The sequence below is a fragment of the Clarias gariepinus genome, chromosome 16 (assembly GCF_024256425.1).
Source record: "Clarias gariepinus isolate MV-2021 ecotype Netherlands chromosome 16, CGAR_prim_01v2, whole genome shotgun sequence".
NCBI classification, from domain to species: Eukaryota; Metazoa; Chordata; class Actinopteri; order Siluriformes; family Clariidae; genus Clarias; species Clarias gariepinus.
In genome coordinates this window covers 2,337,332-2,355,897 of record NC_071115.1, presented here as the reverse complement: position 1 = coordinate 2,355,897, position 18,566 = coordinate 2,337,332, and the positions used below count along the sequence as shown (strand labels likewise).

The 18,566-nt window shown below is 39.9% G+C and overlaps 1 pseudogene; it reads left to right on the top strand.

Moving 5' to 3' along the window:
• The window catches only part of LOC128544917 (deleted in malignant brain tumors 1 protein-like), a 99,030-nt pseudogene that overhangs the window by 19,035 nt on the left and 61,429 nt on the right, over positions 1-18,566 (top strand).

Below are 18,566 nucleotides of genomic sequence, written 5' to 3'. Positions count from 1 at the left end.
TTAGTCTCTCACACACACACACACACACACACACACACACAGAGCGACTGTGCACATAAATGGAAACACAGGATTTATTTTACCTTTTTTTTAAAGGTATAGTGCAAAGGTTTATTTTTTTCTTTATATTTTATATTGATTATTTTTATGTATTTTTCCATGAGTTTCCATTATTTCTTATGGGAAAATTTGCTTTGATTTACGAGTGTTTTGAAATATGAGCCTGCTTCCGGAACGAATTATGTTCATAATCCAAGGTTTCCCTGTATTGTGAACAGTACACAGCTTAGGGCATTAGACAGAGGACACTCTTAAATTAAATATTTTTTAGATCCACATAATAATAATAATAATAATAATAATAATAATAATAATAATAGTAAAAATAAATATCATAAAACATTTAGCCTACATAATCATGAATATTAGGAAATCATGCATTCTTATGTTATTTATTTAACATGAATATTTTGTCATATTGCTATGATTGTGTGGAGCTCATCAGAGGTTTAAACATTTGCCTTCTTTAAATATCCTTTAATCTTATCCAAAAAAAATAAATAAAAATGACAGTTAAACTAAACAAGTAAAAACTTATGTCATGATTGAGTCATGCTTTTTGTGTCCAATGAAAAAAAATCAAATGGAAAGTGTTTGGTATTTTTGATTTGTGTATAAAATTGAAAATCAAAAAACAAGCTATTATACCTTTTTTTCTATTTTGGTTTAGGAAACAAAAAAAAAAGAAAATGGTTTTCTATTTTTTTATATTTCGATTTATATTGAAAAAACAAGTGAACAAATAATACACAAATTGAGTTGTATCAATGTATTTCATGGACATATTTGCATAGAATTGCTCAAGGGTGCAACATATAATTTTTGGCAAAATTTTTGGTTCTGTGCAATGACCCAAAAAGGATTTTGTCTTATTTCATGTACTGTATATCTGCAGAAAAAATTCTAGGTTGTATATAGCTTTGATATATAAATTAATTATTTAATGTATTTAATTAATTATTATTTGAGTGTTTTTTCAACTGTTTTCATATTTAGATTCTTATAAAGAGATCAGGCTGGTGAATGGTGCGAGTAACTGTTGTGGTCGAGTGGAGATCCAGAACAACGCACAGTGGGGAACAGTGTGTGATGATGACTGGGACTTAAAGGATGCAGAGGTGGTGTGTAGACAGCTTGGATGTGGTAAAGCAGTCAGCGCTCCTCATAATGCCCGCTTTGGTCAGGGAAGTGAACCAACCTGGCTGGATGATGTTCAGTGTACTGGAACTGAGAGCTACATAGATCAGTGCTCACACAGAGGATTTGGAATAGAGAACTGTGAACATCATGAAGATGCTGGAGTCGTGTGCTTAAGTAAGTTACCAATGTTTATAGCAAAATGCTATTTAAGTTTAATTTATGTACAAAATTAATAAATACATTTATTTATTATAAGATTTACAGACTCCCACACTGACTCGGATATCCTCAAACTCTGTGGTCTCACCTGGAGAAGTCCTTCAGTTCAGATGTTCCACACCCAGACCAACATGCATCTCTGTAGACTTTAGTTTATATAAAACTGGGACATTAATAAAGAAGCAAACTGCAGAGACTAAAACAACATTTAGTCTGAGTGTAGATGAATCATTTCAGGGCCAGTACACTTGTGACTACACACACAGGGAAAGTGCCTCCACATCATCCAGGAGCAGCTCCATTACCATCACTGTGGGTAAGAGCAGAGAGGATATTATTCTGGCTGGCTAACTAACTATTTATTTAAGCTGTTTGAATAGCTGCCAGTTATTATCTATAATTCATATATCATGTACAGTGGTGTGAAAAACTATTTGCCCCCTTCCTGATTTTTTATTCTTTTGCATGTTTGTCACACAAAATGTTTCTGATCATCAAACACATTTAACTATTAGTCAAAGATAACACAAGTAAACACAAAATGCAGATTTTAAATGATGGTTTTTATTATTTAGGGAGAAAAAAATCCAAACCTACATGGCCCTGTGTGAAAAAGTAATTGCCCCCTGAACCTAATAACTGGTTGGGCCACCCTTAGCAGCAATAACTGCAATTAAGCGTTTGCGATAACTTGCAACAAGTCTTTTACAGCGCTCTGGAGGAATTTTGGCCCACTCATCTTTGCAGAATTGTTGTAATTCAGCTTTATTTGAGGGTTTTCTAGCATGAACCGCCTTTTTAAGGTCATGCCACAACATCTCAATAGGATTCAGGTCAGGACTTTGACTAGGCCACTCCAAAGTCTTCATTTTGTTTATCTTTAGCCATTCAGAGGTGGATTTGCTGGTGTGTTTTGGGTCATTGTCCTGCTGCAGCACCCAAGATCGCTTCAGCTGGAGTTGACGAACAGATAGCCGGACATTCTCCTTCAGGATTTTTTGGTAGACAGTAGAATTCATGGTTCCATCTATCACAGCAAGCCTTCCAGGTCCTGAAGCAGCAAAACAACCCCAGACCATCACACTACCACCACCATATTTTACTGTTGGTATGATGTTTTTTTTCTGAAATGCTGTGTTACTTTCACTCCAGATGTAACGTGTTGTACCTTCCAAAAAGTTAAACTTTTGTCTCGTCGGTCCACAAGGTATTTTCCCCAAAGTCTTGGCAATCATTGAGATGTTTTTTTATTTTTAGCAAAATTGAGACGAGCCTTAATGTTCTTTTTGCTTAAAAATGTTTTCCTTGGAAATCTGCCATGCAGGCCGTTTTTGCCCAGTTTTCTTTCTTATGGTGGAGTCGTGAACGCTGACCTTAATTGAGGCAAGTGAGGCCTGCAGTTCTTTAGATGTTGTCCTGGGGTCTTTTGTGGCCTCTCGGATGAGTTGTCTCTGCGCTCTTGGGGTAATTTTGGTCGGCCGGCCACTCCTGGAAAGGTTCACCACTGTTCCATGTTTTTGCCATTTGTGGATAATGGCTCTCACTGTGGTTCGCTGGAGTCCCAAAGCTTTAGAAATGGCTTTATAACCTTTACCAGACTGATAGATCTCAATTACTTTCGTTTTCATATGTTCCTGAATTTCTTTGGATCTTGGCATGATGTCTAGCTTTTGAGGTGATTTTGTTCTACTTCTCTGTGTCAGGTAGCTCCTATTTAAGTGATTTCTTGATTGAAACAGGTGTGGCAGTAATCAGGCCTGGGGGTGATCACAGAAATTGAACTCAGGTGTGATAAACCACAGTTAAGTTATTTTTTAACAAGGGGGGCAATCACTTTTTCACACAGGGCCATGTAGGTTTGGAGTTTTTTCTCCCTTAATAACGTAAACCTTCATTTAAAAACTGCCTTTTGTGTTCAATTATGTTATCTTTGACTAATAGTTAACGGTTTTTGATGAGCAGAAACATTTACTGTAAGTGTGACAAACATGCAAAAGAATAAGAAATCAGGAAGGGGGCAAACAGTTTTTCACACCACTGTAAATAGCTTTATATAGACATGAACATTAATGCTGTTACTCAGTGATGGGTGAATAAGTGGGTTAAAATGTTGTTCTACTAAAACTAAATTGCCAAAAAAAAAAAATCACTCACCGATCCAAATCATTGAATTCAAGTGCTCCAATCACTTTCATGGTTACAGGTGTATAAAAACAAGCACTTAGGCATTCAGACTGCTTCTACAAACATTTGTGAAAGAATGCGTCACTCTCAGGAGCTCAGTGAATTCCAGTGTGGTACCGTGTTAGAATGCCACCTGTGCAATAAGTTGAGTCATAAAATTTCCTCACTACTAAATATTACACAGTCAACTGTTAGTGCTATTATAACAAAGTGGAAACAAGTGTAAATGGCAGCAACTCAGCCATGAAGTGGTAGGCCAGGTAAAATCACAGAGCAGGGTCAGCGGATGCTAACACGCATAGAATTAAGATTCAAAGGACTTTATTAATCCTAGAGGGAAATTGCTTTGTCTTACCTACAGTTGCTTTTCGTCGTTTTAAAAGAGTAATAAAAGTGTAATAAATTAGATGAGGGAAATTAGAATACCTTAGAAAAAAATAGTGCAGAGAAGTTGCCAACTTTCTGCAGAGTCAATAGCTACAGCCCCCCAACCTTATGTGGCCTTCAGATTAACTTAAGAACAGTGTGTAGAGGGCTTTATGGAATGGGTTTCCATGGCCGAGTAGCTGCTTTGTGTGAACATTTGGGGACGGCCCCTTCCTGTTCAAACATGACTGCACATCCATGCACAATGCAAGGTCTATAAAGATATGGATGAGCGAGTTTGGTGTGGAATAACGTGACTGGCCTGCTCAGAGTCCTGACCTCAACCTGGTAGAAAATCTTTGGGATTATTTAGAGCAGAGACTTCAAGCCAGGTCTTCTCGTCCAACATCAGTTTCTGACCTCACAAATGCCTTCTGAAAAAAAGGTTGAAAAATTCCCATGAACACACTCCTAAACCTTGTGAAAAACTTTTTCAGAAGAGTTAAAGCTGTTGAAGCTGCAAAGGGATGGCCATATTAAGCCCTATGGATTAAAAATTGGATGTTACTTGTCGCCCTCGGCTTGCTCACCAGGGACTATCTGACCATTTTGATTCATACACATTAAAATTCCATACAAACTTAAATAATTATTTTGATGGTAAAGCTGCTTTTGGACAATGGCAATTGTTAAAAGCGCTATACAAATAAAATTGAATTGAATTGAACTTAAGTTCACATACATGTGAAGGCAGAAGAGCAGATACTTTTGGCAATATAGTGAAAATATCAGTTACTCTACATTGTTACACTTGACTACACCCTGTTTATAGTTTAACTTTTAAGATTATTTTACTTTTCTTCTCATAAGCAAAACTGCCAAAATATAATTAACTTTTTTATGTAATAAATCAGTTTATAATGAGATCAGACTGGTGAATGGTACGAGTAACTGTTGTGGTCGAGTGGAGATTCGGCACAAAGCCCTGTGCGGAACAGTGTGTGATCATTCCTGGGACTTAAAGAATGCAGAGGTGGTGTGTAGACAGCTTGGGTGTAGTAAAGCAGTCAGTGCTCCTCATAATGCCCGCTTTGGTCAGGGAAGTGAACCAACCTGGCTGGATGATGTTCAGTGTACTGGAACTGAGAGCTACATAGATCAGTGCTCACACAGAGGATTTGGAAAAGAGGACTGGACATGGTGATGATGCTGGAGTCGTGTGCTCGAGTAAGTTACTAATGTTTATAGAAAAATGCTGTTTAAGTTAAATTCATGTACAAAATTGAGGAGCAAGAATTCATGAGGAGCGATATTGATTTGGGCGCACGCCGTGACAGGCTGAAAAAACTATTGTCCTCAAAAACGTAACAGATGAGGACTCAGATTAATGTGCAAAAACTATATAATAAAACTATATAAGACTACATGCCTTTATAAGACTCAACTGTTATTTAAGCGCACTCACAGTAACGAAAAAACATTTTGATTTTGTAAATGTTTAAAAGCAAATAAGCTGCGCTGCTCTGTATTGTTTTTGGTGATCTTGAGCGCGTCAGAAAATAAACGCAAACGTTTTTTTAAATGGTTAGAGTCAGTCTGCTTGCTGTTTTCCCGACGCGTTTATAATCATTAGTCTACTTCTGCCGGTGCGCTCTGGAAAACACTATGCGTGCGGCTGAGCGCTGATTAAAACTATGGAGTAAATTAAAGAGGAGAATCACGATGCCTGAGTCGAAGTCCTGAGCCCAAACCTCATTTAAATTAAATTAAATAATATTATAAGTACAAAAACAATAGCCCACGGTCAGAAACCGTTTATAAATTCTTTCCGACATGAGTTGGTCCGGTGTTATGCGCAGAGCGCCGGGAGATTTCCTGAAGCTCCGAAATCACTGGGGCATTTTTTCTAAATAGATGCTATTGTTAATAACTGATGGAGGTTTTGGGCTGTATACACACACATTTTTGAGGGGTTTAAAACGAATTAATAAGTCCGAGCAGACCTACATAAAAGGTGAGAAGTGAGTACAAAAAGACAAACTGCTTTATTTCAGTCATGAATTCACAATTACATCACATTATTATTATTTCCAGTCGTGGTTAAATAATGTATGAAATAATTATTCAATGCTGAACACAAACAGCAAATATGATAATTATTATAAAAAGCCCGAATAACTTTGTGTTCATAAAATAATATTTACTTACTATGATAATATATATATATATATATATATATATATATATATATATATATATATATATTGTTCATTTATGTCTTCTGATGATGTCGACACATTTTTATGTTTTAAATAAGATATGTTGGCATATTCACGAATCAGGACATTCGCATAGTTAACACTATCAGATAGCCTACTATCAGGAAATTAAATTAATTTCAACACCATTTAAACCAAGGCATTGCCATGTCTTTCACTGTTTTGTCCCTGTTAAGACATGACAAATACTATATAAGAAACTTTTAAAGCACGAATTTGGGCATCTCATTTCATCATTGTGAAAAATTATATGAAGCACATATACACACATTCATCATGAAAGATCTGTTGTAAAACAAAATAAAATTTATGGTTGCTTCAGCATTGGGAACAATATTGTTTTAGACTAAGTAATTATATACAATTCTTCGTTGTACAGTACTTGGTCCGGCTTTTAGATAAAGTCCTTCCATGCGCCATCTGGCGGATATTCAGTGAAGCATAACACATTTATTTAAATTCCCGAATGTTGCTTACGGCAAGTCGCAGCACGCCGCGCGCTAAATTGCGGCATCTCGCGGAAAAACAAACGCAGTCTTAATGGCCACATCTGTAGATCAGTGCTCACACAGAGGATTTGGAAATGAGAACTGTGAACAACATGAAGATGCTGGAGTTGAGTGCTCAAGTTGTTATTTATTTTTGTTGGGGAATAAGAAAACCACTCAAATTAATAATAAAATATGTAATTATATGTAATAATTTTGTATATCATAAGATTTGCAGAGTCCCACACTGACCCGGATCTCCCCAAACTCTGTGGTCTCACCTGGAGAAGTCCTTCAGTTCAGATGTTCCACACCCAGCACAACATGCATCTCTGTAGACTTCAGTTTGTATAAAAATGGGACATTAATAAAGAAGCAAACTGCAGAGACTACAACAACATTTACTCTGACTGTAGATGAATCACATCAGGGCCAGTACACCTGTGACTACACATACAGGGAAAGTAACTCCATATCATCCAGGAGCAGCTCCATTACCATTACTGTGGGTAAGAGACATTTTCTGGATTTTTTTGTCAGAATAAAATAATATTAGCAGCTCTGTTTGTACTCTGATTTGTACAGTTGTTGTACTGTTACTTTCATCATTACCAATATGATTTACATTGACCCCTTTTTAAGTTTTTAAGTTCCTGGCAAACTATGCCTCTTGTTTTCCAGTGAACTTGCAGCAGCCCAGTATCTCCTTCAGTGATGCTGATAGACTTGAAGTAACAAGGGGCTATAGCTTCTCCATCATCTGCTCCACTGAACCTCAGTATCCAGGAGGTTCCTTCCACTTGGCACTCAGTGGATCCAACATCATCAGGACTCAGTCAGCTGTTAATCATTTAGCTCTATTCCTCTTTCCTGAGGCAGATTTTGTACATCAGGGAAACTACAGCTGTACTTATGAAGTTAAAGTGTCTTCACGCTCCTTTAATTCCACTGCTACTGATCCCCTGTTCATCACTGTGAAAGGTATAGGAAATATGTTTCTTCTGTTTTGTGTGTGGGTTTTGCAGTTTACATTTTACAAAGCGTAATAATAATGATGACGATGACGATGATGATGATGATGATGGTGATAATGAGATTTCTCTCTCAGCATCTCTGGCTCCTTACATTGGTGTTGGAGTGACAGCAGGACTGCTTCTCATCTTAGTGGCAGTCATCATTTACTTTGTGAAGACACAGAAAAGACAAAACTATCAAGAGGATAAAATTAAGGATACACAATGTGAGTTTAAAAAAAATCATTTAAAAAATGTATTGTTAAAAAAAATCCCTGCGAAATGGAACTAATGTAATTTTGTTTTAAACCACAGGACTGTTGGATTTTTACAGCTGAGTAATTTTCTTTAACAGCGTTTCTTTCAGCAGTGCAGACACAAATATCATATGTTTCATTTTATCATTGTTGCATTGATTCTGTAGTAACAACCTTAACAGAGACCTGTACAGGGGACACGCCACAGATATGGTAAAAGTCTCCAGTGTGAACACTTTTAAATGTCTGGGGTACAGCTACCACTTCAACAATAGAAACTCTTTAGAACAGAGGTGTTTGAGCTTTTTTCTCTTAACTTTAAGCTAAAGCTATAGTAATAGTTGCTATACAATTAATTTATCACCCTTAAGGTCAGACTGATTGTGCTGAATATTACTGTGATGTAGCTGTAACCAGTTAGTTTTGTAGCTCATGTTAGTCATGAACAGAACAACACGGGGTTCAGAGGTAATTTAGAACAATTTTAAATCAATTACTATGTAGACAAAGTGTTGTTTAAGATAATGGTATTGGATGTGTTTTCCTACTAAAAGTGCTTCTGTGACTGGTATTATTTATAAATAAAAAAAATTATCTATTACAATCTTTCCTAAATAAAAATTTAATTAATGACAAATTGACTAAAACATTTAGGATGTTATATATGTACAATTTATTTCTCTACAGAAAACAATAATCAACAAGGTTGTGTATATTGTGATACAATTTATTTATAGGTGGCAGAACCAAACACGAGGATCCCCAAGGAGAATCTGAGACAGATGACGAAGCTGATTATGAAAACGCCGAAACCATTCACCAACAGAGGAAGGATTCAGACGACTCGGATAATGACTACATTAATCTTGATGCCAATATAAAAAGATATGCAGTGGACAATGACTATGAGGGCGATGGAATTTATGCAAACTATGCAGTGTAGTGTAGAGAACTAAACCATTATCCAATATCAAGAGCTCAGAAACAATAACATGGTTAAATTGGTAGGTTTTCCATTTTTTGAGTAATATCATTATCAATTATAGTTTAATTAAATTACATGGATTTCAGAAGCATTTCTGTTCTTTATTCTTTAGTCTTTTTTAGTAGTAACTATATTAAAGCCTTTATTTTTTTTATCTTATCATTGGTTTCATACAAACTTATCATACTACTAATTGAATGTACAATACAGTGGAACCTCAGATTACGAGTAACGCGGTTTACAAGTGTTCCGCAAGACAAGCAAAGATTTTTAATAAATTTTGACTTGAAAAACGAACAAGTCTTGGTTAACGAGTACCGAGTATCATGTATCACGCATGCGCTACTTGTTTTGATGCCGAGCGCCTCATGGTCACAACTGAGCCAACGGTTTTTCTCTCTCTTGTGCCGTGAAATCGTTTACCCTGCTGTGTCTTAGTGCTCGTCTCTTACTAGTATAATCAACATCCATGCACTCGTGTACTGTTTACTATAACACTGTGACCCCGTGTGTGTGTGTAAAACATTTTATTTTGATTTCGGAAGCGTGTGTGTACAGCGCGTGTACTGTTTCTTATAACACATGTGTACGCGCGAGTAAAGTAAAAGAAATTCTAAATACAGAGGTTAAAAATCTATTTTCTTTCTCATCGCTGTGTGTGTGTAATTTGGCACTGTGCCGGCTATGTGTGTGTGTGTGTGTGTGTGTGTGTGTGTAACCCCCATTTACAAACACACACACGTGCACAGAAATGAAGGCGAGAGACACACACTCTGCTCCCCGAAGAAACTCTGTCGCAGATCTTTTCAGAGGTGAGGTGCTCGTCATTTGTTTGTTTGTTTTACTTTACAGCAGTGATTCTGTTAGTTTGCGCTCACATGAGTGTCATTAGCGATGTTTATTGCTATTTTCAGATAAAACAGGGTAGCGGGAGAGAGACGTTGATTTATGACCTCTGTTTACGGAAGTGTAGTCCAGTGCGGGAGATGCATTGTGGGTAATGCAGTCCGGTGTGTGTGAACGCGAATGCGAGATGTAAGTTAGGATATAGAGCCTGAGTTTTGTTCTTCAGTAGTTTTTTTTAGTTGGATTTATGTGCAGGATCCACCCGAAAGTTTGTACTATAACCTGACAATGCAGAAAATAAAAGAACGGGCATCGACCAGTTTGTCCATCTCATCATTACACGAGCATAAATTAACAAGCTGTTACGCTGTCATGAGCAACATTTAAAAAAAAGCGGAGAAGCTTTAATAATTTAGAGGAGAACAACAGTCTTTCTGTTAATGTGTGTCTCCACTTACTCTAGCCTCACACACACACTCACACACACAAACATACACATGCACAAAGGGAAACACTTATCTGCCGGGATTTATTTTTTACTTTTTTGAAAGGTAAAGTGTAGGTTCATTTGTTTTATTTTTACTTAATATTTTATATTAATTATTTTTATGTATTTATTTTTTTGGGCTGTAGAACAAATAATTTAAGTTTCCATTATTTCTTATGGGAAAATTAAATTTGGCTTACAAGTGTTTTGGAATACGAGCCACTTCTGGAACGAATTATGCTCGTAATCTGAGGTTCCACTGTAGTTTAGAATCCATAGTTTGCATAAAATGATGACACGTGAAAAACATCTCATTTAATCTGTTGATATCTTTTATCTAAATTAGGAAATCTTTAGAAATGTTTATTTAAATGTAATTTTTTTTATTTATGAAACTTTTGTTTTGTTTAGAATTTAGATTTTTTAAATGTTATTAATTAAGCATGTTTAATTTATGTACTGTAACTGGTTCGACCCTTGTGAACGTGTGGCACCACAAACACACGAACATGAGACAAGGTCTTACAGGAAAAAAAGTAAATTTTTCCTGTACAGCCGTCGGTTGTGCGGCTTTCCTGCAAAGAGGACTGCGTTAAGGTCCCAGATCTGAACAGGGAAAGCCGGCCAGCTCTCCAGGAGAGACTCCCACCCACAGCCGCACCCAGAGAAAGCTAGGAAGGGCTGGTCTTAGCTCGCATTCAGCGGAAGAGGTCGTCGTCATGGAAGAGTGCAGGAGCGCTACCTCTGCGTCCTTCAGTCTGCCACCCTGCCCACCACCGCCAGAAGATCTCGCCTTGTGTCTGTGTGTGTCTGTGGTGCCACCTGCGCGCAAGGGTCGAAATTGTTATTGCACATACAGTATATTCTTTCATATCTTTTCTACAATATTTTATACGTTGATTATCTTATTGGAATTTTGTGTATTTTTACTAAAACTATTTCTTATATCGTATTTTCTTAAAATGTTAGTTAAAAATGATTATTGCATGTTTTTTTTAAATAAATTATTTGCACCTTTGTTGGTGAAAATGAATGAATAAATAAATGAGCATGAGTTGCTTGTATCTTTTTTATTATAAAAATGCACATAGTACATTGTCTGTATTAATTTTATCTATACTTTATAGATAATTTGGTTTAATTATCTCATTATTTGTTTTATAGTAAAAGTAAAAGGCTATTCAGATATTTCATTTACCATGTTTGTTTGTTTTTTACTTTTTTTGTTTATCAACAAAATGTAAGAGAAAAATAAATACTAATATTTTAGAGAAGAAAAAGGCAATCTGTGTGTGTGTGTGATATATATATATATATATATATATATATATATATATATATATATATATATATATCGTTTAAAAGTTTGGGGTTACTTGCAAATTTCTTTTTTTTTTGTTAAGTGATTTATCTTCTACATTCTACAACAATACTGAGGATTTCAAAACTATAAAATAACACATATGGAATTAGGTAATTACGTAACAACAACAAAAACTACAGTTAGTTGTTATTTTAAGACACAGAGGTCAGCCTTTCTGTAATAGTTCTTGCAAGAACAGTATTGTCAAGTGCATTTGCAAAATCCGTCAAGCACCATAATGAAACTGGCTCTCATGAAGGCCGTCCCAGAAGGGCGAGACCAAAACCTACCTCTGCCACAGACGAGAAGTTCATTTTCACATAACTCTTATCAGCCTGAAAAATGACCAATTAACATGTAACGCTCAGGTTTTATTTTTAAGCTAATTACATTAATACGGGGTCTTGAATCTAAATACAGGCTAATATTACATACTTCCGGTGTTGCGCAATCTTCGCGGCGCAAGGAAAGACACACGACAACAACTACTAAACAAACCCAAAGTGTATTAAAGTAAAAAAGACAAACAAACAAATAAGGTGCACCGAAAACCAATATATACAAAATATATATAACTATAAACAAATAAGAAATGTATGCGTGTGTGTGAGTGTGTATGTATGAAAGTCCAAGTCCGTGTTATTGTTGTGTGTGTAATGGTGAACAGGAGAGATGGCTCGGTCTCACCAGTTTAAGATGGTAAATCTGGGAGCACGAGAAAACGGAATGAGATGGGTATTGTTGTGAGTCCTATAAAAATTAATCCACGGTAAATCCAAACAAACGCTCTCTCTCATCCAACAATGCAGCGCGCTGTCTCATCTCTCCACCCCGAGTATTATGCCGGTTCCGGTGTTCTGTCGATTTTTGCTGCCTTGTCTAAAAATGCTACCATAGCACAAATCGATAGTAGAGTCTATCGATTAGCGCTACTGTAATTCGTACGGTAAACCTTTTCACCGGGGTAATGGCGCAGAAGTTAGTTAGGAGTTCATTCGCACTTATTGTTACTAAGGTTTTTGTAAATTAATAAATGCTGACCAAAATTATAGAAAAATCGCACTATAGACGTTCAATGTTATTAGAAGAGCTTCAAGTATACAAAAATATGTAAATGTAGGTGTTTAAATTGGAGAGCGCGAGAGCTTAACCCCGGAACCAAAACAGCCTTTTTGGGGAACAAAATAACCGTTTAGGGTAGGTTAAAAAGGCCTGGTGGTTTTACTTTTTATTTACCACTTTATATTTACCTAAATAAACTAACCCCTTATCTGGCTGCGCTACATAGACCCCCCCCCCCCCAGCTTCCGGCATGTAAGGAGAGGACCTTTAATGATGGGATCACCAGTTGGAGTGCTCCTCCTTTCTTCCTATGGACTCTACGGTGTAGCCCCCCTGGTGGTGTTCGAAGGAGACCCCCTGGTTCTGGGACTTTCCGGAGTCCACCACAGTGGCTAGTAGAGCTACCTGAGCAGCTGACAGCTCCGAGGTAGGTTGAGGAGGTTCTGCTGTGTTAAGCACCCTTCTTTTGCGGTCCCTTATGTGGGTTTTATCTATCGTGCTCGAGAAGCCAATTGACACCCTTTTTTTAACCACTAGAGTCAGCGACTCAGGTTTCTGACCTTTAAGATGTTTTTTTCTAAGGGCCGTTACCTCCCTGAGAGGATTGGAAATCTCTCAGTCTCCCCATCCTGCCTAGACTTTGCCCCTGGGCTAGTCAGGGCCATTTTGCATCCTCACTGAACTATCTTCTGAAAGTTCCATTCTTAACATGTACCCTATTGTTTTTGAAGCCTTCTGTCCACCGCCTTTTACAGCTTCGGAGCAGGAGAGAGTTACTGTGTTCAGTACGTGCTCTTCAAATTTACGTCCAACGCATCAGCCAGTGGTGTAAGTCAGAGCAGCTTTTACATGTTTTGGGGCTGTAACCAGGGGGGCGGCCGCCACTACACTGGGTGAGAGATGCTATTGGCCTCTCCAGTGGTATAATGGAAATGGAGTCTGGGTCTGGGAAGGATAATAGGATTCAGGAAGACACAGGGGAAGGGGAAATAAAGTAAAGGTTTCTGCGGATAAATGAGAAATGTTGGTAATTGGCTTTAGGAAGGATAGAAAGGGTGACGGTGAAGGTTACCATGTAATGGTCAGATTTATGGATAGTAGTGATATCTGTGTCTGGGGAAAGGTGGCAGAAATCCAGGTCAAGGGAATTCCGTCTCTTGTGTATAGGTAGGCAGCTGCTTAACGTTAATGAGAATAAGTTAAGAAGAGGAAGCAGAAAGAAGGACTGGAGTTTGTCAGAGGGTAGGTTAAAAATTTTGAGAACAGTGTGAGAGGAGTGTTATCAGAAGGAAAAAGACAAAGACACATGTCCAATTTGTCAAGGTCAATGAGAGAGGCTACCTTAAAATGAAAAATCAAATTATGAAAAACTGATACCATCTCTTAGACAACAGCACAACCATACCACCACCTCTGCCAGTTTTTCATGGAATAGTGTACTGTGACACAAACATTCCTGCAGATATAGACCAGTTCATTCAGCCCATCACCAAGCTGGGCACTTATCAGCAAAGTCTGCACCAGGTGAATCTGATGTTTTCTTCAGCTGCGGCATCTGCTCATAACCCTTCCTTCATCCATGGCACACCCAGTTTGACATGAACCTCATTTTCTCAACCTTGAATTTTATGACAGTAAACCTGGAGCCTGTTGTTCTCCTAACATCCTTTGACAGTCCCAGCAACTTAAGACAGACCAGGCAGACACTCTAGCTCTGTATGCCATCTATTGGATTGATCCTTCTGACCTTAGGAGATCAACACCCTATGTCAAGCTGTGTGTAATTATTAGGCAGCTTTTTCTCCTCAGGCAAAATGGGCCAAAATAAAAAAGAAGAGATTTACCTGACGATAATGATGATTATTTTCTCTTGATGATAATTTTTTTCAACACAACAGACAGGAGATGTATTTATAACTTTATTTATTACTATTATTCTGGTTATATTGGTTGTGTGTATTTTGACACAATTAATTTGTAGTTGCAGGAACCTTATGTCATGCACACTCGGTCTGCGACCGGCACTAGGACCCGGAAGTAATGCGGTCACGAACCAGGAAGCGTAAAAGGAGTAAACAAACCACAGTACATCGCTCAGTCATTGAGTTTTGCCCATGCCACGTCGGAATTGTTCGTCAAATCGTGAGTACTCACTTTCCTGGCCTTGCTTTCTGATTGAGTGTGTGTTTATAGGACATGGGTTAGATTGTGTCTTTCCCTTGCTCCCCATTTGTGAGAGTCCTTAGATTAAACAGCGTGTTATCCTGCCTATTTGTGTTCTTCCGCGTTTGGGTTTACCATTCACGCAACAAAGGGCTAACCGCTAAAGCTACGTCTTATGGTCACCTAAGGTTAGTTCTTGACACCTTACATGAGAGTCCCCAAGGAGAAATAGTACAGATAATAAAGCCAATTATGAAAACAGAAACTATTCGTTAACATAAGGAGAATTCAAAGGACTCAGATAATGACTACATTAATGGTGACGCTAATGAGCTAAGACATGCCATGGACAATGACTATGATGATGGGGATATTTATGCAAATTGTGCAGTATGGTGTAGAGAACTAAGCGAATGTCACCAATTTTAATTATAGAATTATAAATTACGCAGACTTCAGAAAAAATGTTGTTTACTCATCAGTCTTTACAGTTAAACTATATTAAAGCTTTAATTTTTATTAATTTCTTTTTATTAGTTATCATACTAATAATTGGCATTACAATAGTTTAGAGAGTACATAAAAATGTATTATTTTGTATTCATTTTAGTATAATAGTCAGGGTTTTACGTAAAATAATGACAAGTGAAAAATAGAAAAGATTTAAATATAGAATGCAAAATGTAGATAAGTCAATCTTTTGTAAAAATTTAATTTAGATTTTTTTAAATGGTTTTCATTGAAACTTATTTGCAGGGTGTAATTTAGAATTACAATTATATATTGTTTATTGAGCAACTTTTTACCAATCTATATTCCTATCATTCTGCAATATTTTATCAATCTTATGAATATTACATTGAGATTTAATGGACTGTTGTAATGAAAAAAATTGACAAATAAGTATATGAATATTTATTTATTATAGAAATGTGATAATAGTTATTATAAATAGTAGCAGTAGTAATATGCAATTATTATTATTCAGTGTAAAGCAGTTATTAAAGATAAGTAAGTGAATGAATGAATGAATGCTGGGTGTGTACGTTAAATATTGTAAGGGGCCTCCACTAGAGGTCACTGTTTTTATTTTGTGGTTTTTGTTGGCCGACTCAGTTTCCCAGCAGGCACCTCGGTCAGGTGATGCAGTGCACACCTGAACCGAGGTAGCCATCAATCAATCTATAAATAGCTGTTTAGACTGGGAAACTGGGTCGAGCATTTTTGGTAATACCACTGTCAGTTATGTGGGCATTTTGGTTTGTTTTGTTATCTGTTTAATTTGTACTTTGATTTTAGTTGTGTTAACTTGGGCTCTCTTATTTGGCAATGTCTCTGTGTATGTTTTGTGTGTCTGTGTTTGTGGAGCTGATTCAGTCCTGTCCTCCTGTGTTCTTGTGGTTAGCTAGAGCAGGTAAGCAGTTAGGTGTGTGTGTGGCTAGGAGCATGATTAGCTAAATTCTATGTTGAGTTATAGTACAGTTACAGTACTAGCATGCTTCTAGCCATAGCCCCTCTGTGTCTCTAGCTGTCCTGTGTTTCCTACCTCCCTAGTTGCCCAGTGAGCCTAGCCTTTGAGTGTCCCCTAGCCTAGCCTTTGAGTGTCCCCTAGCCTAGCCTTTGAGTGTCCCCTAGCCTAGCCTTTGAGTGTCCCCTAGCCTAGCCTTTGAGTGTCCCCTAGCCTAGCCTTTGAGTGTCCCCTAGCCTAGCCACTGGGTATCCCTTGTCTGTGTTTCTGTGCCCCTATTCCCTAGTGTGTTTAAGCTATTAGGTAAGTGTAGCTTAGTGCATGTTGGGGCTAAAGACATGCTTAGCTAGGTGTATGTGTAGCTGACTGCCATGGTTAAGCTTAGCTTAACCATGTTTAGCTAAAAGCCATGCCTAGCTGATTGCCATGTCTTTAGCCCACGTCCCGTCCCTCTCTTGGTCTCCCGTCTCTAGTCTCTAGTGTCTCCCGTTCCTCTCTAGTGTCTCCCGTTCCTCTCTAGTGTCTCCCGTTCCTCTCTAGTGTCTCCCGTTTCTCTCTAGTGTCTCCCGTTCCTCTCTAGTGTCCAGTTTCAGCTCCACGCCTCGTTTGTGTCCTGTTAGGTGTTTGTCCCCCTGCCTGTGTCTCGCCCCAGGACGTGTTACGTGTCTCCCTTTGCCTGTGTCTCGCCACAGGGCGTGTTTCGTGTCTCCCTTTGCCTGTGTCTCGCCACAGGACGTGTTTTGTGTCTCCTCCTGCCTGTGTCTCGCCACAGGACGTGTTTTGTGTCTCCTCCTGCCTGTGGCTCGCCACAGGACGTGTTTTGTGTCTCCTCCTGCCTGTGTCTCGCCAGAGAGCCCCTGTTAGCACAAAGTTAAGTATGGTTTGAGTTTGTTTGTTCCTTTGTTTGTCTCTTTATTTATACTTTGTGTAACCTTTATTAAAAGACTCTTTTTTTTGGTTAACACCACCCCTTTGCCTCTATGCCTGCTCCTTCCGCCCACGGCGTTCAACACCTGCCACAACACCCCAATCATGACAGAATGCTCGACCCACCAAGGCATAGCAGAGGGGGCTGGGACTTTAAAGCGGCAGCCTCACGTGGAGGCCACCGCTGCAGCACCCTTCGCGCCTCACGTGGAGGCCACCGCTGCAGCACCCTTCGCGCCTCACGTGGAGGCCACCGCTGCAGCACCCTTCGCGCCTCACGTGGAGGCCACCGCTGCAGCACCCTTCGCGCCTCACGTGGAGGCCACCGCTGCAGCACCCTTCGCGCCTCACGTGGAGGCCACCGCTGCAGCACCCTTCGCGCCTCACGTGGAGGCCACCGCTGCAGCACCCTTCGCGCCTCACGTGGAGGCCACCGCTGCAGCACCCTTCGCGCCTCACGTGGAGGCCACCGCTGCAGCACCCTTCGCGCCTCACGTGGAGGCCACCGCTGCAGCACCCTTCGCGCCTCACGTGGAGGCCACCGCTGCAGCACCCTTCGCGCCTCACGTGGAGGCCACCGCTGCAGCACCCTTCGCGCCTCACGTGGAGGCCACCGCTGCAGCACCCTTCGCGCCTCACGTGGAGGCCACCGCTGCAGCACCCTTCGCGCCTCACGTGGAGGCCACCGCTGCAGCACCCTTCGCGCCTCACGTGGAGGCCACCGCTGCAGCACCCTTCGCGCCTCACGTGGAGGCCACCGCTGCAGCACCCTTCGCGCCTCACGTGGAGGCCACCGCTGCAGCACCCTTCGCGCCTCACGTGGAGGCCACCGCTGCAGCACCCTTCGCGCCTCACGTGGAGGCCACCGCTGCAGCACCCTTCGCGCCTCACGTGGAGGCCACCGCTGCAGCACCCTTCGCGCCTCACGTGGAGGCCACCGCTGCAGCACCCTTCGCGCCTCACGTGGAGGCCACCGCTGCAGCAGCAGCCGCCGAGCGCCTCACGAGGAGGTCCCAGCAGCAGCAGCCGCCGAGCGCCTCGAGGAGGTCCCAGCAACACCAGCAGGCCTCATGTGGAGGTCCCCACCTTCGTCCAGTAGCCCTTATTCAAGGCTCGCTGCCTTCGGAGCGACACCCCAGCACAGCGTCCAGCACCCGGCTTCGATGTCGGGCACCCACCGCTGCACGGCGGAGGAAAAGCCAGTACTGCATCGGCCGCCCGGATTGGGGGACAACACAGCACTGTCTTCAGGGGCTCTA